At 45.0% G+C, this 23,157-nt stretch overlaps 1 long non-coding RNA gene across 1 annotated transcript; it reads right to left on the reverse strand.

The window, feature by feature from the left end:
* Positions 1 to 12,233: 12,233 nt before the first annotated feature.
* LOC134477385 (uncharacterized) lies at positions 12,234 to 20,257 on the reverse strand. The gene is made up of 2 exons (XR_010049435.1): positions 18,548 to 20,257; positions 12,234 to 16,334 (listed from the first exon to the last, which is right to left on the reverse strand). It is a non-coding gene; the product is annotated as an uncharacterized LOC134477385 (long non-coding RNA).
* Positions 20,258 to 23,157: the final 2,900 nt, after the last annotated feature.

The following is a 23,157-nucleotide window of genomic DNA, read 5'->3' on the forward strand; positions in this document are numbered from 1 at the left end:
AAATATCACCTTCTTTCTCTGGTGTGAGAAACTGAAAGTGTAAATAAGGACCAAAATGTATACGGGATATTGTGGCTGGTGTGGGAGCACACACCTATAATTTTACCACTCAGGAGGCTGAGGCAGGAGGATCACTATGGGTTTAAGACCAGCCTGGGCTACAAAGTGAACTCAAAGCCAGCCTGAACTGTATAGCGAGACCCTGGCTTGAAAAGATTAAAAAAAAAATAGATATTGTGAAATAGGAGGAAAATATTTAAATGTGAAGGGGAACAAAGGAGGGGAAGAGGAAAGAAAATAAAAGGAAAAAATGAGAAAAGAAGGAAAAATGAAAACAAAGCTTTTCATAAATGAGAGGAAAAGGGGTTAAGAGAGAACAGGGGTATGGGGTAAAAAAAAGAATCAAGGCATAGCATGTACAGGACAAGCTCCCTGAGATGAAAGCCATCATTACGTACCACTAAAGTGCATCAATAAACTTATAAAATAAAAAGAAGTCCCCTGAGATTTTGGACTTCTGGCCTCCTTCAGGAAACAATAAACATCTACAGTTTTAAGGCATTTGTCATTGATTTTGGCCCAGATCTAGGAAGCAAATATCCCTGATCACATGGCAGAAACTAAAATACATATTCTTTGCTTTTCCCTTTTGGTCTTCCAAAATTTTTACTCAATGTTTTCTGTGCTGAAGAATGGGGGTGGAAAATTGAGGAAAATCTAAATGGCACTTTATACAATTTAGCCTACAGAGTTAACAATCCCAAAGATCTCCCATTAATCAGGTTTAATCTACTTTTTATATGTTAAAGTGCTATTAAATTGCCAGATACATTTTTTTAATACTAATGCATTTTGGAAGAGTGGGAATTGGATTATTCTGAATGCTATGTTTTTATTAGTAAGAAAAAGTTATGCATTTTCTGCTGTTCAGTTTATAACTTGGATGGCCTTATTGTAGAACAACGTAGTCTGTGGATTCAAACACACTTTACAGAAGGCTGTTAAGCTCTACTCTGAAACCAACAGGACCTAGGCCAACCTCAGTGCAGAGAAATTATCCTCAGCTCGTTTTAGCAGAAATGATGCTGACACTTTGGGAAGAATTAGTTCAACCAGGGAAACAGTAGCCACTTTAAATGCTTATTTTTATTCTTAACTAAATATAAAAAATGAAACCCTCTTACAGGGTACCATGAGATGTTTTGATATATGTATACCCTGGATAATGCTCAAGGAAGGGTAAACAGTTTTAGAAGTTAACCAGAACAAAATTAATTGAGGGATGAGTTACCTGCAATAGTAGAGCTAAGTATCCAAAGTGACCATGAGGCAAACTCAGCATTAACAACTAAAGGTATCACAATGGCCTTCAGACTAGAGCAGGGCTTTTGACATGGCAATTTTAAGCTCCTGCCTCAGCTTCCCAGAGTGCTGGGATTACAGATATGTGTGACCATGCCTGGGCATTTTGAGATTTTAGGTTGGATCACTCCTTGCCATGGGGAATTATCCTGTGTATCATCGCATGCTTAGCCTGTATTTCTAGACTTTATTGACTGCTTCAGTAATGTCCTCCTTCTCCAGCTACAGCAGCCAAGACTGTCTTTAGGTATTGCTAAATGTCCCTTGAATGTGTACAAAAGGTAATCAAAATATGTGGCAAATATTTAACTTTTAAATTTATTACAATAAATTATGCATTGTCTTTGATTTCCCTCAAAATACTCCCCCTCATGGTTCAACATACACAAATCAATAAATGTAATATGCTGTATCAACAGAGCCAAAGACAAAAATCACATGATCATCTCAATAGATGCGGAAAAGGCTTTTGATAAAGCCCAACACTCATTCATGATAAAAACCCTACAGAAAATCAGAATAGATGGTCTCTACTTCAATCTGATAAAAGCTGTCTATGGCAAATCAACAACTAAAATTACACTAAATGGGCAAAAATATGAAGGTTTTCAGCCTAAAGTCAGGAACAGGATCCGGATGTCGTGTTCTTCCTCCACTACCATCACTCCTATTTAATATAGCTGTGGAAACATTAGCCAGAGCAACTAGACAAGAGAGATAAATAACAGGAATAAGGTTAGGAAAGAAAGAAGTAAAATTATCATTATTAGCAGATGACAAAATACTCTACATAAAAAACCCAAAAACACTAAAAGACTTCTCGATTTAATAACCAAATTCAGTAGCATAGCTGGTTATAAAGTCAACACTCAACAATCAATATCCTTCCTGTACACAAAAACTCACTGAGAGAGAGATTAAGGAAACCACAGCCTTCACAATAGCATCCAAAAAATTGAAATGCTTAGAATCAATCTAATGAAGTAAAACATTTATAAATTGAAAATTATAGTACTCAGAAAAAAAGAAATTAAGAGGATTTCAGAAAATGGAAAGATACTCCTTGCTCATGGGCAGGACGAGCCAACATTGTGAAAACTTGTTACACAGAGTTAATGCAATCTTGATCGAAATAACATTAGCATGCCTCACAGATCTAGAGAAAACATTCCTAACATTCATCTGGAACCAGAAGAGACCTAGAATAGCAAAGGCAATCCTGGGCAACAAAGGCAAGGCAGGAGGCATCACAATCCCTGATCTGAAATTATATTACAAAGCTGCTATAATAAAACCAGCAGAGTCCTGGCAAAAAACAGACCTGAGGATCAGTGGGACAGATTTGAAGATACAGACACAACTACAGATAAACTCAGCCACCTGCTCATTAACAAAGGGGCCAAACATGTTTACTGGAAGAAAGATAGCCTATTGATAAATGGTGCTAGAAAAACTGGCTTTCCACATGCCAAAGACTAAAACTAGATACATCTATCACCATGTAATAAACTAAAGTCAAAATGGATCAAAGATCAAAATATCAAAGCAGAAACACTGGGAGACAAAGTAGGTAGAAATCTTGAAGACCTAGAGGTTGGGGAAGAATTCATGAATAAAAACCAATCAACATCAAAAGAAATCAACAGAGTGAAAAGAAAATCCAAGAATTGGGAAAAAATTTTAGCCAACTGTCCTCAGACAGGATTTCTATCTAGAACATACAAGAATGTTAAAAAGTCGGGCCCCCAAAATTCAAAGATCCAATCCAAAAATGGGCATCTGAAATGAATACACATTTCTCAGATGAAGAAATACAAATAGCAAATAAATATGTGGAAAAAATGCTCAGCATCTGACCATTTGAGAAATGCAAATTAAAACAACACTATGATTCCATCTCACCCCAAAAAGAATAACTATCATCAAGCAATCAACCAATAACAAATGTGGGGGTGAGGATGGAGAAAAAGGAACTCTTTCCCATTGTTGGTGGGAGCATGGACTGTTGCAGCCACTGTGAAAATCAGTGTGGAGATTCCTCAACAAACTAGGGTTAAATCAGGCACAGTGGTGCACTCCTGTAATCTCAGGACTCGGGAAGCTGAGGCAGGAGGATCATTGCAAGTTTGAGACCAGCCTGGGCCACAAAGTGAGCCCAAGGCCAGCCTGAACTGCATAGCAAGACCCTTTCTCAAAAAAGCAAAACAAAAACAATAACAAACTAGGCTTAGAGGTCCCATTAGGCCCATCTATTCCCCTTCTGGTTATTTTCAGACAAATTGAAAACATCATACCATAGTGACATATATGCACCCATGTTTATAGCAGCACAATTGATAACACCTAAGTTTTAGAAATAACCCAAATGCCCATCAACTGAGGAATGGATAAAAAAGATGTGGTGTCTTTATACAATGGAGTACTATTCAGCTATAAAGAAAGATAAACTCAGGGCTTTAATGGCTAAATGGGTGCAGCTAGAGACCGTACTCATAAGTGAAATAAATCAGACTTGCGTGTGTAAACACTGTTGTTTCTTCAGTGTAAAAAACTGAAAGAGTAAATAAGATCCAGAAGTTACAGTAGATATTGTGAAAAGGAAAGAAACTGCTCAAAACAAAAAAAAAAAACAACTGGGATGGGAGAAAAGAAGGAACAGGAAATAAACATATCTATACACAGCATAGCTAAGATAATCGTATTACTCAATTAGTTCACAAAAAAGAACGGTTAGTGCTTATATTGTTAGATCAGTTTTGCAGACCTGTATCTGGTAATCTGAGCAACTATTCTGAAGACAACACTATGCAATATAATAAGTATTGTCAATTTCCTGCCATCTTTGAAATTGTATCATTTTTATTGGTTTTTTCTCTTTAAAATAAAAAAAAAACTCCTCCTCACTTTGAACACATTTGTCACATCATCCCTGCCACTTTCTAAACAGTTCTGAAAGTCCTCTTCCATGAGTAGTTTTCTGATTGTTATCTTAAAAGTTACAGTGAATGCCGCTGCCCAGTGCCACCCATCTGAAAGGCTGGCTCATAAACACACCATCCTCATCTGCCTTAGCCACAGGGTCTGGCACCGGGCGATTTCCTCCCTAAAGTCACAATGACCATGAAAGGGAGACTTTTTGAATTGATTCAGGACATCAAGGCAACCTGGAGAGCACAACTGAAGACACTGACGAAAGAGGACGTCCAGAACTGCTTCAGAAAGTGGCCAGCACAATGGGTAAGTGCATTTGAAGCAAGGAGCAGTATTTCGAGGGGGTTCGTGGCCATGTCTCTTACTGTAACATAACATTCAGCGTGTTTTCCCATCACACCTTGTATACGTGTGTGTGGAGGGACGGGAGGGTAGATGGATGTGTCCCACACTGAGAGCCACCAAGCCGGAAGGACAAAAGGAGGCTACTGGGCTACTGAAGCCCAGGCCTGGGTCCCTCAGACTGTGACCTGACACGCGGAGGCCTGTCCAAGGACAGCTGAAGCCACTGTGAAGAGGCCTCGGGCAAAGAGGGGCAGGAAAAATACCCAGCTTGTCCTGGTCCTTCTGCTGGTGGGCGGTGGCTTCTGGAGAGATGGGACAGAGCCAGGGAGAGGGTCAATGGCTCTGAGTGTGCAGGCCCATATGTGTCCAGCAAGTTCCGGAAAGCCTTGTCCCTGAAGAGGGCCGAGGTGAAGCCTGGAGGGAGCCCGAGCACAGCACTCCAGCCCCTGGGGAGGCCTCTCCCTGAAGAGGTGGCCTGCAAGGCTCGAGGCACCATTCGGGGAAGTGTGCATCACACGGGCCTCGCGTGAGTGGCTGGGGTGGGCAAGGGTGACTCCGTCCTGAGAGCAGATTATGGAAAGACTGAGCTGGGCAACACATCTGTCCTGGACCCTGGGCAGCAAGAGCCCCTGCCACAGCCCTCGTGGAGGAGGGCTGCATGCTGGATCACCTGCTGCACCCCGTCATTCAGGACAAGAAGTCCTGGGGTCCACGGGATGGAGCCCCCGGATGCACACTCTCCTCCATTCCTGCCCACACTCAGTACCCAGGATCCGCCTCCAGGACAAACATGGGCCCAGCCTGGGCCCCGCTGCAGGGGCCATCTGGACCCAAGAGATGGCCCTGGCTGGGTGCCAGAAGTGGGGTGACACACTTGGAGTTGGGATGACAACACTTGGGGCCACTGCCTGGGCGGCAGGAAGGGAGCAGGCGGTGGGGAGAGGTCATTAGTCAGCAGTAAGATGAATGGGAATTCTTGTGACATCGAGAAGCAAATTAAAAGCCAATAAGGAGTGTGTTGTTTTTCTCTTTTCCAAGTTATACACAAAGGAGTAATTCCTTAACAGGAAGAGATGACTTCTGAAGCAAAAACTAGGCTCTTCTGTTGCTTGATAATCTATTTCTTCTTTACCCAACAGGAAATCCTGACATCATAATCCACTGTTACGCTGAGGTTATCGGTGACAAACCAGGTCATTCAAAGAGGAGCTAAGGGTGAGCCCCGTGCAAGAAAACTTTAAAATGTGCATGAAATCTTTTGGTGCATACATGAAGGAAACTTATAAGCTTTCCCAAATTTGGCAACAGCTTAAAAAAATTTTATTGGACACTTTTTTCAAAAATTAATGTTACCAATAACCAAGACAAAGGCTAAAAAAACCTTTTCTAATTTATCAATTTTTAAAAATTCAATCATGTTATGGGAAAGACTGAGTTATCTTTCTTTACGAAACGGTATTACAAAATAGTCGTCATATGAAGATATATAGAGAGGTATACAACTACAAAATAGACCAGGTGTGGTGGCACACACCTGTAATCTCGACACTTAGGAGGCTGATGCAGGAGGATTGCTGTGAGTTGGGCACCAGCCTGGGTACATAGTGAGTTCAAGGTTAGCTTGAATCACATGCTGAGACCCTTTTCAAAAAAAGTCCGGGAGGGTTATTTAGTTCAGGGGCTCAAGCGCTTGCCCAATAAATGCAAGGTCGTGAGTTGGATTCCCCGTGCAAAAAAAAAAAAAAGATAAAAGTAATTGTTATTGTAAAAAAGAGAGGAAAAGAAAGTGCTCTAAAGGATATAACCACATGTATATTTAAGTGTGTAAGATAGAAAACCATATTACTAAGTTTTTGTTGGATCATTGAACAGAACTGTTTGCAGTCTCACTGTTTGAATGCCCACTTTGTAAGCTTTAATTTTGTAACTTGAACAACTATTTCTAAGATGACAATATGTAATCTATTAACTAGTGATTTCTTACTGTTTATTTCTTTGAAATTCTGTATTACTTGTACCCTTTTACTGTTTTGTTTTGTTCTCTTTAAATAAAAAAATTTTTTTTTAAGTATTAAAGATGTGTTAGGCAAAGGACAAAGATACTGCTTTTCTGACTTCGTCAGATTTTTTTTACTACTCTAATTGGTGTAATTTCCCACGCTGAGTATTCAAGCTCACACTTATTTTGTATTCATAACTTTACTTCCTCATGGAAGGGCTGGTGTCCCCCCAGGTCGCACACGCTTTAGTTCCCACAAAGCCCGGCCCTTCTGGGTATCGGGGTTTATTATGGGCGTCATTTCGGAGCGGAGAGGAGTGGCCGGTGGGAGCCACTGGGGCTCCATCTGGGGAGGGCTGATGACAATTATCTGAAAGAGCGGCTCGTCCTGGCTGCGCGAGGTCAAGATGCATCATCCGGAGTAAACAAGGGGCTCCGGCTCCCAGCCAGCGCTATTTTTGGCCGGCTGCAGGCAGCCTGGCTTTGTCCTCCGTAGCCATGGTGGCGGCCGACAGGACAGACGTCAGCCTGGGGACAGATGACTGTGCGACCCCACAAAGAGGGGAGAGCAGCAGCCCCCAGCCCCCGAGCCCACCGGCGATCGATCCTCACAGAGCTAGTGCCGTGGGCTGGGGACCCCAAGGACTCCCTCTATGGTGACCGCTCTTCCCTGTGGAACAAAGCACAGGGATTCGTTTCCAGGATGGGACTTGAAAGGATTTTGCCCCAGATAGGACACTGTAGCCAGTAAAGCCTTGAAGGTGGAACAAAGGGGCTGTATCTTGAGGTCATCTTCCCCGCCCCTAGGAATTTACCTGTGGCACAAAATGAATACCAGTGGGCTACCTGTGCATCACTAATGCCCCTTAGGCACCACCCCAAACCTAAGCTACATGTATGCCCCACTCCACATGTCTGGCGGAGAGAATGCCAGACCCCGGAGGGTCAGGGGTCTCTCCCCACATTCTTAAAATAAAGGTCTCTTTTATTTCATACTTCTTTTCAGTCATGCCAAAATTCTATCATATGGTTCCCTGACCGGGACGGCAGAAGAGAGACTGCTGGTGAGTCCCCTGCCGTTCAGGACCGGACTGCATCCTGGATTAATTCCTTACTTCTCAACACTCGGGAGCTGCTACACTTGTCACTGCAAGTGATTTGCAAACACCACCAGTCTAATTCATTTACCACAGGTTAGCAACCTCCCAAGATTACTCGGGCTGGGCCAGGCCCCACGCGGGTTTTCTTCCTGCTCCCTGGACTCGAGTGACGCTCTCATGTCCTTAGCCCAAGGCAGAGCCTTTCTCCATGGGCCGGCCCCACACTGGAAACTCTCACGTCCTTTAGAGCCTTTAAGCTCTCACAGGCAGAGCCGTTACTGTAATCCACGGGAAATCCACTCGTGTCTTTGGTGACGGCCAAATATCAGGAGCTTTGGAACTAATTTTCTGATTACTGTCTGGTCTAAAAGGTTAAAGGTGACAATCTGAGCTGGTTAGGCCACGGTCTCACCTGACTGTGACTCTGTAGGCCAGGCCCCACACTGGATTTTATCTTGGGGATCACTTCCTGTCTCCCCCAAAACCATACCTGTTTATAGCTTATCACACTGACAAGTTTACAAAACCCTCTATCTTTCGGCCCTTGTTTTAAGAATGTGTCCTTCTCTCCCTGTGCTCCTTTCCTTCCCTCTTCAGTCCCTCCCCTGCCACGCACTGACCCACATTTCCACCGGGATGGAGGAGATGTGCCCAAATAGTGTTGGGAGGTACGCACTGCTCTGGGCCCTCACACTGCACCCCAGCTCCGTGCGCTCCGCCCCCACCCTCCATGCTCCATCCCCACCCTTCGTGTTCCACCTACCACCCTGCTCGCTGCACAGTCTCTGGAGCCCTCCCAGCGCCCACCCCCAAGCACAAACGCAGCTCTGAGCACAAACCAAAATGCGGCTCTGCACACCAGCGGGGAGACAGAGACAACAGGTTGCAGTGGACAATTCATTGTTGTTGATCTGATGGTATATTCATACTTTCAAATATAAAATTTCTGCTGCCTTTTTCTTGTGTTCCAGCCATGACAAATGTTTTCTTTCAGATCCAGCTGAGAGATGTTTCACAAATTTCTTCGGCGTTCAAATGTTAAAACACTCATGGTTGATAGCCATTTAATGTTCTATGTTAAGCTTACTGCCTATATTGTACTGTACTATTTTCAATCTTCTAGATGTTTAACAACTGAAATTAAGAGATAATGATAAATTCCTTTTGTTGGGAACCACTAGATCTTTTCCAAAAAAGGGTTATATGATACAAAACAACAAGACCAACACTGGGACAGAGGCCAAACTTAAGCCTTTCCCAGCCTGTCCACCTGCCCTGGCTCTGCCCTCCACTGAGCCATAATTAACTGTATTCAACTGGCATTAAATGACACTGTAGGTGATTTCTCTCCTAAATAAAAAGGTAAAAATTAATAAAATAGGCCATCCTCCAAAAATCAGATGGCCTTAGACATTTTAATAACATAAAGAGATACTTACATATGGCATAAATGACATGTCAGTTCCTGAAATTCCCTGGACCTTGTCCTCCTTATGGGAAGCCATTACTAAAGTTATAAATACCCTGTTGATTATATTATTTGACTCCTGCATACTTAATTGTCTACAGATACCTTCTACTGTAGACCAGATCCCAAGACAAAAGGCTAAACTTGGCCCTCAAACCCCAGAGAGACCTTCTTAATATGGCTTTTGTGTTTTCAACAACAGAGTTAAAAACTATCTTTTAGCAGTAACACTTGGAGTTCTGAAATAGGTAAACTGACACAAGGTGGAGCTGCCTGGGCCCCGCCATGGACCATGCCTCCAATGCAGCAGAAGGACACTGGGCAAGAGAGCCCCATCCTGACGTTCCTCTGGGCTCTTACCCCAGGGCTACTGGACTGTCCTAGCCACCAGAGGGTGGGTAAGCCATCCTAACTTCTAGCCCTCACAGGAAATGCCAACACTGCCAGATTCATCGCCGACAGATCTGCTTAAACTTGCTGCTGAAGACTGATGGGGCTCAGGGCCCACAGCCCCCATTAAGGTGTCCTTCTCAGAGTCCCAAGTCCCACTAAAAGTCTCAGGTAAGACATTCTCTATACTTGTGGACATAGAGGCCGTGTATAGGATTTTTCCTGAGCTTTCAGGCCACTATATTAAGTCCTCAGTCTCTATGGGGGTATCGATGGCCAACCTATGCCATTTACAGACAGGGCCTATTTTCGTGCACATTCCAGAATGCTTCTTCTCTGGTCGATATTTCAATTTTTCCTTGTGTTCCCCAGTATCCCATGGCTTCCAAACATTTACAGGGACTTAAACGTGTAATTAAGTGCCTTTTAGACAATGGTTTTCTTAAACCTACCCATTCACTGTATAATACTTATATTCTCCTGGTACTCAAGCCTGGTGAGTCTTATCCTGTACTACAAGACCTTAAGATACTCAATAGTGCTGTTACCCCAGTCTACCCAGTGATGCCAAACCCTTATACCATGCTCTCATATCCTCTTAAAAATGCTTTTTATTCCCTTGTGTTTATGCAGACTGACCCAGATGCTGAAGCCTCAACAGCTTACACCTGTTATCACTAGTAAACCTCTCCTCAGGGATATATAATACCTCCTTTCTTTCTTATTCACCAGTTTCTCAGACACAACCCTGGTCAAAACTGATAGATAAATTTTATCTCTTCACCTTTGTTTATACTTTTTCAGGATATATAAAAGCCTTTCCCACAACCAGGGAAACTGCTGATATACTTAAGTCCTGTTACAACAAATCATCCCAAGGATTACAACCAAGTTAGAGCAGTCCGTACCTGGTCTTCTTAGCAACCTCCACAGTGGTCAAAGTTGCTAGACTGCCGTCCTGGTTTCACATCACTCAGGCTAGGTGGTGCCCTCCCAGCCCTAGATCTAACCATCCTTTTGCCCGCTCATCTTCACCTCACCAAGGCCTTCCAGCTACAACTCTCAGGCTGACATGTTTTGTTATCCAGTTTGTTCCTAATTTCTTATCCTTTTTACAGCAGGACTCTCAACAGTCTTTCCTAAAGACTCCCACATCATGCATACCAGACACAAGTCTTACCTACCCTCTTACCTTTTACCCTTTCAGATGGGGGATCACCTCTCATAACCCCACACTTATTTTTCAGAATTCTACCTCACTGTGGCAATGATTCTACCTCAACATGGTCCTGATAAAATGATGTATCTAAATCAAAGGCACCTTTCCTTCTACCTCACCTGGGTCCTTAAATATGATAGTGGCCTGCTTCCTCATAACATCTTGTCTTTTTGTTTTTCCAGTCTAACGTACGGGCATTCACCAGTGATAAAGTTGTCCTGGTTAAAACACCTGGCACCAGCTTCTACATGGGCATCAACCGTCATCCCGTCTACACTCCTAAATCCCAGTACAGCGCCCCCTTCCAGCAGGAATCAGTAAAAGAAAGAAAATCTTCGCCCTTTTTCCTAATAATCAAAAGACGGGAATGAAAGGATTTTGCCCCAGATAGGACACTGTAGCCAGTAAAGCCTTGGAGGCGGAACCAAGGGGCTCTATCTTGAGGTCATCTTCCCCGCCCCTAGGAATTTACCTGTGGCACCAAATGAATACTAATGGGCTACCTGTGCATCACTAATGCCCCGTAGGCACCACCCCAAACCTAAGCTACATGTATGCCCCACTCCACGTGTATGGTGGAGAGAATGCCAGACCCCGGAGGGTCAGGGAGTCTCTCCCCATGTTCTTAAAATAAAGGCCTCTTTTATTTCATACTTCTTATCTTTTCAGCTGCAGCAAAATTCTATCAGATGGTTCCCTTTTGCACCGAAAAATTCTATTAGGGTTGATCATGTTTTTGAGGACACAGAAATTTGAGTGTGCTGCATTTCTGAGCAACAATAGGTAGATGTCCAGTGTGATTTTGCATAAATGGCTGTGGCTGGGCCCGGGGAGGGGTCGGCTGCCCGAGCACCCCATAAAGTGCGGGGGGGATCCCTGGGACCTCGGCTAAGTTGAGTGGGATGGACGCAGATTTTATTCCTCCTCGCTCTGAAATCCCAACAGCAGGGATGTGAAAGGAAAAGATGAAGAAATACAAATGACAAGTAAATATATGAAAAAGCGTTCAACATCACTGCTCATCTGAGAAACGCAAATTAAAACAACACTAAGATTCTGTCTTGCCCCAGAAAGAATAGCTATCATCAAAAAATCAACCAATAACAAAAGCTGGCAGGGCTATGGGGAAAAAGCAACTCTTCTCCACTGTTGGTGGCAGTATAGACTGGTACAACCACTGGAAATCAGTGTGGAGATTTCTTAAAACATAGGATTAGAGGTCCCATTTGACCCAGCTATTCCCTATCAGGGTATTTTCTCAGAATAATTAAAAACATCATACCACAGAGAGATATGTGCAACTACGTTTATAGCAACACAATTTGTAAAAGCTAAATCTTAGAAACAACCCAAATGCCCATCAACTGGATAAAAAAGATGTGATATTTCTATACAATGGAGTGTTACTCAGCCATAAAGAAGGATAAAGTTGAGGCTTTTATTACTGAATGAATGCAAATTGAGACCATACTTGTAAAAAAAACAAACACTATGATCGGCATAAATCCACGTGGACACAAAGAACAAGGGGACTGATCCCGAGTGCTCCCGGGTCCAGCAGGGCTCTGGGAGCCGTGGTTGGGGAAGAGGGACTTAGCAGGCAGAGCACAGGGACCTGAAATGCACCCCCATTGCCTTGAAGTCAGGACAAAACAAAGCTCGGGCAGTGTGCTTCTGAATTCAGGTATCGTGGGAGTCTTGTCTTTTATGATATGGATCATTTACAATTTTAAAATGAAAGGTTTTCACTTATTAAACAGGGGAAGTTAATCAGGCATAAATGGATTGCTATTGTAGACCTGTGCATCTCTGGCCAAAAGTTCTCTTTCTGGTTTTGTCTTTTGGTTTTTGTTTGTTTGTTTGTTTTGAGACAGGCTCTCACTGTTACTTGAGGCTGGCTTTGAACTCACTGTGTAACCCATGCTAGCCTCAAACTCACAGCAATCCCTCTGCCTCAACCTCCCCAGTGCAGGGATTACTGGAGTGCACCACCTGGCCCAGCTCGAAATTCTCTTTCAGGAGAGACTGGGCTAGCACATCTCTGACACGGAAAGACTTAGATGGAGGATGTTACAAACAGAAGTCAAAATAGAGCCAGCCATGGTGGTGCAAGCCTATAACCCCAGCATTTGGGAGGCTGAGGCAAGAGAATCACTGTGAGTTCAAGGCCAGCCTGGGCTACATAGTGAGAGACTGTCTCAAAAAAAAGAAAAGAAAAACAAATCAAAGTGGTGGAGCTCGCTCCCTTGCTCACACAAAGGGAGAGCTGAGTAATTTCCCCAGAAACAAATTATGCAAATGATAATAACAGCTTATACATAAACTTCGTACCACGCAGGGCTCACAATGCTTTATATCCATGAAGTCAGTTAACGCTCACGCCGGAAGCACACTGACCATTTAGGTTTATGTGTAAGGAGCTTAAGGGGATTTCCAGGTCACACAGCCACTGAGCAGCAGAGCTGAGAGAGGCATCCAGAGGCACTGGCTGTACTGAGGGAGGAAAGTCGATCTCGGGTGACAGATGCATGGAGAACCATGACTTCCCATCAGACTTCAGTGGTTAAGCATGGGCTATTTACAGTTCCACGGGGTTTCTCATAGGTCCCGGGTGGGATCAGGAAGCCCAGTGTTACCTGTTACACTGCTAAGTTTGCTCCTTTATGGGAATGCTTTTCTGCAGCAGTGGGTCCCCTGTAGATACGAGTCTGTGATGGTCTGAACAGCGGACCCCAAGAAATGACCGTGTCTCAGCCCCCAGAACCGGTGGCCTGGACTGGGCGGGGCTCATTGTGAAGGGTTTATCCTGGATGGTTCTAGGAGGCTCAGAGGAGAATCCAGGCCCCTTCGCTTCCAGGCTGTGAGGGGTGTGGCTCCCAAAGTAGAGCCCCTCCACAACCCCACCCAGAGCTCACAAGGTGACCAGTCCCTGGGAGAAGCTTGAGAGGGGCGGGCAGCATCATAGACATTTTCCTCCAAGCTGGGTGTAACTGAAGGGCAGCACTGGCTGGCCACTACACTGGGTACCTATTCTCTCTGTTTTCTGTTGCTATGATAAATTACCTAGATCGGCTGATTGATAAAGAATAGAAGTTTATTTGGCTCTCGGTTCTGGAGGCTGGACAGTCAAAGAGCACAGTGCTAGCAGCTGCCTGGCATTTGGTGAGGGGCCTCTTGCTGTGCCCTGACAGGGGGGCATCACACAGCAGGTGGAGGAGGAATGTGCTGGCTCAGGTCTTCTGCTTCTCCTCTCTCTCCTGCTCCCCCTGCTTCTCCTCTGTCTCCTTCTCCTCCTCCTTCTTCCTTCTCCTTCCTTTTCTTTGCAATACTAGGATGAACTCAGGGCCTTTGCACTGAGTTACATCCTTGGCCCATTTTTTTAGCTTCAGGTTTTGCTATGTTACCCAGGCTGGCCTCAAACTTGCCATCTTCCTGCCTCAGCCACCCAGAGACTTCCTTATCTTACAAAAAAACAAACAAACAAACAAAAAAAAAACCACCAGCTCCATCATGATGGCTCCACCTGATGTCTTTATCCAATTCTAATTACTTCCCAAAGGGAAATACCATTGGCCTCCAAGTACCATCAGCATATGAATTTAGGGATCATGTTTCTCCCACAAAAATTTGGGAGACACATTGAAACCATGACACCCCAATAACAAATAGTTTATAATCATAGGACATAAAGTTCTCCCAATAAAATCAGAGAAAATATACTAAGACAGCAGCAGAGCTGTCCAGTACAAATTGACTTCATTTAGGGATCAGAATTTCTAGAGTCTTAACAGATTCTGTTGGTTTTGAGGAAAGACTCATGAATAAAGCTGGGTTCGGCAGTGTCTATAAAAAGGATGAAATTCATGAGTCATGGATGAATGCTGGGGTGTGAGTGAAAGCCCACCCGTTCTCTTGGTGACAACCATGTCTATTTATATAGAAGTTATTTTGGAGCCAAGTGACTCTAATCCTAAAATGACCTTCAGAGCTGGAGGCGTGGGAGGAGCACGCTGGCTGCTGAATGAATCAGTGACGACTTGAGGAGTAAGTGAAGGAAGCCAGGAAGGGCACGGGGCAGGCACAGGTCTGGGCTTAGCACACTTTTCAGATCTGTGGACACAGTGGGTTCCTTAGACAAGAAGCAGAAGCATCCCCAGTGCAACTGTGTGCGCCGTGAACCAGGAAAGTACGCATTTGGTCAGCATGCAGAGATGGTGTGTCTGACTGACCTAAGCTCAGAACTCAGTCTAGGGTAGGAACAGCAACACCCAGAGCCATCTCAACATTCTCCATCCTGTGCCCATGGCAGACATTATTAAGCGATCACTGCACACATTCCTGCTGGAACCTCAAATTCAGCACAAATCCCTGTGCTTCCTCACCACAATGATTAGCAAAAAACTGCAGATGTCAGGAAGGTCTGTAATGTTTGCTTTCTAGGAAAAGAAAGAGTGGGAGCAGGTGATTGTGTCTCATGTAATAGTCATGTCTGGAAATGGGAAATCTCGGAAGGATGGGAAGGGCATGGCAGTTTTGAAGGAAGGGAGGCTGCATGCCTGTGCGCGATGGAGGAGAAGAAAGATACGCAGGGATCAGCGCAATGGGCAGAAGCCCACACACCCCAGGAAGCAGGATTTGTGAGTTAGAGGAGAGCCATCAGAGGAGCAAAGCTGGCGTCCGCTGCACTCACTGCACGACGGGACCCTCCCGGGGTCGATGTCCTCCAGAGGCCAGCATGAGGAAAGCTTCCCCAAACTGATTTAGACCTAAGAAAGACGCATTGGCTTGCATATTTAAAAAGAAATAGAGGTTTGAATTTAAGTAGAAAGGGACTCTAGGCAGGGCTTGCGCTGGCAGGGTAGAGACTTCAGTGTCTCCCACCCATCTTCATCCTGGCCGCTGGCTGCTGGGGTAGGGGTCGGGGGCCCCATTAATGCTTCATGAATGTCACACGCAAGAGGAAGGGGTCTCTGTCCAGGAGCTGCTGTCCAGCGAGGGGCAGCAAGTTCTCTGCATGGTGGGAAGGGGAGGGTGATTGTTTTCCAAAGTGAGCAGGACAGTACAGCCATGCAGGAAGAGGAACAGAGGCTGGACAGCCGCCAACAGGCCTCCTGGGTCAGATGTGCAGGGAGAGGGGAGGTGTATGTGACACACACTCAGCATCCGAAGTTGCTCTCCTGCACGTGACTTCTGCTTGACAAAGAAGGGGACAGGAAGAGAAGGTGCTCACAGGATGGCTGTGGCTGTGGTCAGCGGGCCAGCAGTAGCTCCACCAAAGGACGTGAGAGCCTGACGGCTCGCTCCCATGAACACTCTCAGAGATGATTCTGACAGGTGTGCTTTTCCTGACGTTCTCAGAATGACTCACGGATACACCCCAAAAGGTGAGTTAATGTTCCATCCGCTCCTCACTGTATTTCTCCACAAGACTTGTTTCCTCCTGACACCGAGCACTGTATTAACATTCTGCACGTCACCTGAGCCAGGTCGGTCATGCAAAGACGGATCGATGCTCATTCCCTGAAGAATTTCCAAAGTTAAACAAGAGACATAATTACTAATGTTAGCATAGCCCAGCTAGAAATTTTAACTCATATAATGTGGAAGACAGAGAATAATAATGGTTATTTTTTGTGCTTAGAGGACAACAGTGAGATAGATTTAGTAGCGTGACCTTGTTCTAAGGGTTTTTATTTCCTCCTGAGGTTGGTCCTTAATCTATACTAGGGACCTACAGACTGAGAGAGACAATATACTTATGTGAAATAAAGTTATCCAACTAGTAGGTCAGGAGATAGCAGATTTCAAAATCTTGCCTGGTAATGAGGTGATTATTTACATAAATTATGATATATACCTACAGTCTTTCATTCATTTAAAATGATGTTATAGATGAAAATACATTAACATCACATGATTCATTCCCTCTCTATATATAGATATAGATAGTTTTCCCAATATTAGGGATGGAACCCACGGAGTGCTGAGCTATATCCCTAGCTCTTTTTAAATTTTGAGATGGGGGGCTGGGGATTTAGCTCAGTGGCACAAGCTCCTGCCTGGCAAGCACAAAGCCCTGAGTTTGACCTCCAGTATCAAAAAATGGGGTCCCCATTACCAAAATGGGGTACCCACAGTACCAAAGATGGGGTCTTGCTAAGTTGCCCAGGCTGGCCTTGAATTTGCAATTTCCTACCTCGGTCTCCAGAGTAGCTCAAGTGACAGGCATGCACCGCCACACCTAGCTTATTTTCATTAAGGGGAGAAAGCAAATTAGAAAATGGCATACAAGTTGTAATCACACTTTCATAAAATATTAAAATTTTACATTTTTGCACAGAAAAAGTGAAAAGATATATTTTAATGTTGTTAACAATGGTTTTCTCCAGGTGGTGGAATTCTGAACACTCTTTCTGAATCTTTGTTTATATCTTCTGAATGTTCTATGATATTCATTTATTGCTTCTGTAATAAAAATACAGCACAGATGTTTTATTAAAAATTATACCTGCTGCATCTGTACATTTTAATTATGTTTACATTTAACTGTAAAAATTTTGGTATTCTTCCTGTAAGCAGCCTCAAGTCCTTTGTGTATGAAATCAGGGAATAGATGCATGCTGAATGAATAAACGAGCTAATGAATAAGCACAGAGCCAATTAGAGCTGGGAAGGGGACTCTAGGGACTCCTGCGCAGTCCCTCGGTCCCTTCCTTGCATTTAGTTAACATATAAATGAGATTCAGCTCCCGCAGCCTCTTTGCATAGCACAGCATAGATTCTGAGGCCCTAGCAGGTGCCAGTCACCTCTGCCCATGATCTCTTGTGAATCTTCTTGCCGTCTCTGGATTCCTGCAGTCTCTGTAAAGGGGACTGAGAAGCCGGGTCTGCAGCTGCCTTCAGGATGAAGCTTGGTACCTCTGCTTTCATTTTTGCATCTGTCTCCTTTCTTGCCTTAAAGCTTTGGGTCACATACGGGGCATCTGTGTTACAACAGTTATGAACCTTACGTTTACCTAGCCCAGCTCATCCTTGATGAGACATCAAGATAAAAATATCTAAAAGCACTTTCAGAATTTGCAGGAACATCCAGTTTCCAGCTTTTATAATTCCAGGACCCCTGAAGCAATGCCCAGACATCTCCAGTCATTGTCCTAGACCTGCAGTCATCTTAGATTCCAGGAAAAGCAGAGCCTCCAAGTCACCCATGATAAGGACACCTCCAAGTGGGAGCAGGTACCCCCACTTGGTACCTCCTTCACAAGCAGGAGTCATCATTTCACCGTAGGAACCAAATTGCTCCCTCAAGCAATGGTCGCTCTCCAAGGACCTCAGAGACCAGTCCTGAGAAGAAAGAGATAGTCACTGGGGGCACATCCTGGAACGGTTTATCTCCTTTCTGGTTCCTTGCTCTCTCTCTCTCTCTCTCTCTCTCTCTCTCTCTCTCTCTCAGCTTCTTACCACCTCGGCATGAGCACTGTGCTCCACCAGGCCCTTCCACCACGCCGGAGCTGTGTCTGAATCTGCCAACCACAGACTGAACCCTCTGCATCTATGAGCCAAAAAGAGCCTTTCCCTCTTTGACTTGTTTAGCTACTGAGTGCCAGCAACAAAAAAGTAACTAATACAATTTGTGACTAATAAAACTTCCTTCATTTTTATATTAAGCTTATTAAATTATTTTACAAAATACTTAAGGAGCTCCAGTTTAAAAAACAAATAAGAAAACTTACATGTCTGCTAAATAGTGACGAACATCTGTCTTCCAGAGAACACACCGTGAAATACTGCTCCTAGTGGTCGCTGTGTTGAACTGGCTGAGTTGCACAAGTACAGGTGATGTCTGACACTTGTGTGTTCCCCGTCAGATGTGTGTGATGGGGACCGAAGGCAGAGTTAGCAATGCACTGTGCCTGGTTGTCCTGGACAGCAACAGAGCATCCCCTTGCTGGCTCCCAGTCGGTTCCTGAGCACAGTGTAATCAAGGCATGAAAAACACTGTTAAAACTCACATAATAATGTTGAGAGTTTACAGTCTTGTGGGGCCATGAGTTGGATGTGTTTAGTCTTGGCATATGGGAGCCCTGTTTCACAGGGCTCTTTGCGGGGATGGGGCTTCCTCTGTCTACTCACCAGCACGGAAGACTGGAAAATGAAGCAAACTCAGAAGACTTCAAGAAACATACATGAGTTACTGACCAACTGCTGAGTATAGTAGATTGTTGCCAACGGCCCAATGTTGACTGTTTCTTTGTTGTTGTTTCAAGAGAATTTAGCTCAGTGCATAAGCACCTGCCTTGCAAGCTCGGGGTTGTGAGTTCAATCCCTGGTACCAATTTTTTAAAAAAAAGAGAGAGAGAAAGCAGTAGGAAGCGAGATTATCATGTAATTCCCCTCCTTCCCCTTTTGAAACAGGGTCTTTTTTTGTTGCTCAGGCTGGCAGTGAACTCCTGGGCTTGAGTCACCTCCCACCTCAGTCCCCTGGGTAACAGTGGGACCACAGGCATGGCCACCCTGCCTGGCACAAGCTCTCAGTTTTTAAACATTGGCCACTAGTTGTATTGTTCTCAACTCTAGTGTACCAGTTAGGAATTCTATTCGGCTGTTAGTCATAAAGATGAAAACTCATATGGCCTAAGATTGGGTCTTCATTTCTTTCCCCTGGAGAGCCCAGAGGTGGACAGTCCAGAGCTGGGCAGACCTGCCTGGGTCAGCTTGCTTGCATTCCCGGGCTCACGCTCTTTCTTGCAGTCATTAGAAGGCACTGAAATTTGAATTCTAGATTAAGGAGCCAAATGTCCTGGGTGCAGCCATCTATTCTTCTGTGCTTCTGTTATATTTCTATCTGAAATGTCCCCCAAAGTCTCACGTCCAGCTGCAGGGCATGGTTGGAAGGGGCTTGTGACTGAACAGCACATTGTCATCCTGGCTCCCCCTCTTTCTCTGCTTCCTGGTTGCCACGCAGTGAGCAGCCTTCCTGCACCACGCTGTTCTGCCTTGGAGATAGGTGACCATGGGATGAATCCCCCAAAACCGTGAGCTGAAATAAAGCTCCCTTCCTTTAAGTTGTGGGTGTTGGCTATTTTGTCCCAGTGATAGGAAAGCTTCTATTTTTTCATTGGCAAAATAGATAATAATAACACCTGCTCACGGGGGACATGAAAAGTACTTATAGCCTGTGGGACAAGGAGCCCAAAGAACGTTAGTGTAAGGGGAAATGCATCCTCATCTGTTGGTAATCTGGGCCTTATAAACATTATTAATGGAGTGAAATCCTTAGGATACAGAGACTGGCATAGAATAGGTGACAACTGAGTTTTTCTGTATTAAAAAATAAGAATTCTAAACTGGGCACGGTGGTGCACGCCTTTGATCCCAGCACTCCAGAGGCTGAGGCAGGAGGCTTGCTGCGAGTTTGAGACCAGGGTGAGCTCCAAAGTGAGTTCAAGACCAGTCTTACATAGCAAAACTCTGTCTCAAAAAGACAACAAAACAAAACAAAACACCAAGAACTCATTTTCCTGTATTGTTCCTTCCTAGAAGACAAAATAACAGAAAAAAGATAGAAAGAGAAAAGCCAGTAATATAGCACAGTGGAGATGACATTGAAGCAAAAACATAAACTGGGCCTTGGTGCTGCCGCTCTGTGATCCAGGCACTCAGAAATCTGAGACCGGGGAGGGGGGGATCAAGAGTTGGTGGGCTGCCTGGAGTACATGGTGAAACCCTGGAAAGGAAGGGAAGGAAGGAAGGAAGGAAGAAAGGAAGGAAGGAAGGAAGGAAGGAAGGAAGGAAGGAAGGAAGAAAAGAAGGAAGGAAGGAAGAAAGGAAGGAAGAGAGAGAGAGAGAAAGAGAAAAAAGTAGAAGAAAGGGAGGAAAGGAAAGAGGTATTTCTCCTGAAACATCAGATCCTCTGGAACTTTACAGCGTGCTGCCAGGCACACAGATTAGCCGCTGGGAGTGGTTCAGGGTGGATGTTAGCAGAGGGCCCCGAGCTCCCCCATGAGGACTGATGGAGGTGGAAATGCACAGAGGTGAAGACTATGCTCAGGTGAGTGTGTGAATGTAACAAACGGGAACCTGGGAGCCGGGATGCAGCTCAGTGCAGAGGCGTGTGTGCGGCTCTGGGTTCCATCCCTAGCACCCTCCACCCCAAGAAAAAAACAGAAAGAAACAAAAACAAATCTGGAGCCAAAGGTTAATCTGAAAGAACACAGGCGCTCTCCTTCCCTGAATCTTCAGATAGATTACTGGACTTAATCCAGATGTAAGGGGAGAGGGGCAGTTTTAACCAGCCGTTTCCAGATCTGAGGGACAGGAGGACCACGGCAGACGTCTGGGCTGCACAGCTGGGCCCACCCCAGCCACGCTCCCACTGACCCGGCAACACTGATTGAGAATCTTCTGACACAGCCTCAGCTTTGCAATGCTGAGGCGTCAGAAGGAGCTGGAGTTGGCTGCAATTCTAAAGGATGAATGGATGCTGATGGTGTCTCCTAGCAACCGCTGAAAAGAAATCAACCTCCGGTGATCTGAGCTCCGAGAGAAGAAGCAAAACATGCACCGAAACACGGTGAGAAGTGACAAAGCCTAGGTACTGACGGCCACCCAAACTGGCGACCGTCAGCTGACCTCGTTGTTAGGAGCTGTAAAGTGACTCGAGAGCAATAGCTGGCCAAAGCCAAAAGAGGCCGCATAAAAATGACCCTGGGTGACCATGGCCAAGCAAAGTCAGGTCTGGAGCTGTAGCTGCAGGCAGACAAAACGACTTCACTTGTAAATAACTAAAGGCCACAGAACGCTGTCAGATAAATCCCTTTAATTTAATGACAGATGACATTTATTTCTATAAGCCACATAATGTCCGATAAGATGTCTGATAATTACATCTCACGAGAATGACAACTCCCTTCCATCACCCGCCCCATCAGTTGGGAAAGCACTGACACAGGACACAGGGAAGAATACTAATGCCCTCTGGCCTTCTTCGGGGCTTTTACTGCCAACCAAAGAAATTCAGCTTGAATTGGTGTTTGCTGTGGGAGGTGGGGCTCGATCGGGGAAGGAGTCTGTCACAGACTCGGAGAAAGATACCCAGACATCAGGGTCTCCCGAGGATCCAGGCAGTGGGACACCAGTGTCCGTCTGTCTCCCTCCATCCCCCTCTCTCTGTCCTTGCCTCCCTTTCTCCCTGCCTCCAGATCTTTGTGGTCTTCTTCCCCCAACCTTGTTTTTGTTGTTGTTTTGTTGTTTTGAGACAGGATCTTGCTATGTATCCCGGCCTGGCCTTGAACACACTGTGACCCTCTTACCTCAGCCTCCCAAGCGCTGAGACCACAGGCCTGTGCCACCACGCCTGCTGCCTCCTCCTCCTTTTTCTAAGGGTATTCCCTTTATTTCCTCAGCTTTTGTCCTGAAGCTAAAGTCACGGCCACTACAACCCTGGAGCTATCATTTTGTGGCCCTGGGAGGAAAGAGTTATTTTTCTACTAGCATTTATTTTATTTTTTTATCACTTTTTTGTCTTTTTGACAAAATGGGTTTTGCTGTGCAGTTCAGGATGGCTTGAACTCACTTTGTAGCCCAGGCTGGTCTCGAACTCACAGTCATCCTGCCTCAGGCTCCTGAGTGCTGGGATTACAGGCGTGTGTCATCATACCTGGCCTTCCCTACCAATTTTACTTAGAAAAGTCCTCAGGAAGAATTTGATTAGCCTGGTACATCCACACACGTGTGCCCATTCCTGACCAACTCATAGGGCCAGGAAAACAGTGCTTGGCCAGGCCTGGGTCTCATGCTCAGCTCGGCACGGGCCCAGGGGCAGTGGGTCCTGGCTCGCAGGGTGGGGCAGGGAGAATGGAGAGGGGGCTACTTGCAAAGAGGGGGGAGCTATGGCAGCAGGCAGCAAATGCCCACATTTCCTGAATTAAATGAACTTCGTAACCTGTGAGCTCCACTGTCTGGGCAAAGGTGAAACTCTTCAGGACCCAGCGCTTCCCGGGGGGTAAACAGGGGACTGACCTGATCTTCCCGAGTCATCTGTAATTAACCTCCACAGGAGGACAGTCTCAGCTGCAAATCTCTGAAACTGTCAGACAGCATTTTCCTATAACTAAGGAAGGGTACTGTGATCATAGCTGTATTTTAACTTTGTGTCCAAATACAAACTCTGAATTTATTAAAGACTTTTTAATCAGTTAAATAAATAATTTACAAATTGAGTTTCTATTTAAACAAAGAGATTCTGCATAAAGTAACTTGAAATATGTCTTAAAATCATTTTTTTTAGACAAAGTCTCACTATGTATTTCAATCTAGCCTCAAACTCACAGCAATCCTCCTG

The sequence above is a fragment of the Cavia porcellus genome, unplaced genomic scaffold (assembly GCF_034190915.1).
Source record: "Cavia porcellus strain 051 isolate PalLab524CR breed Dunkin Hartley unplaced genomic scaffold, mCavPor4.1 scaffold_8, whole genome shotgun sequence".
In the NCBI taxonomy this organism is placed as follows: Eukaryota; Metazoa; Chordata; class Mammalia; order Rodentia; family Caviidae; genus Cavia; species Cavia porcellus.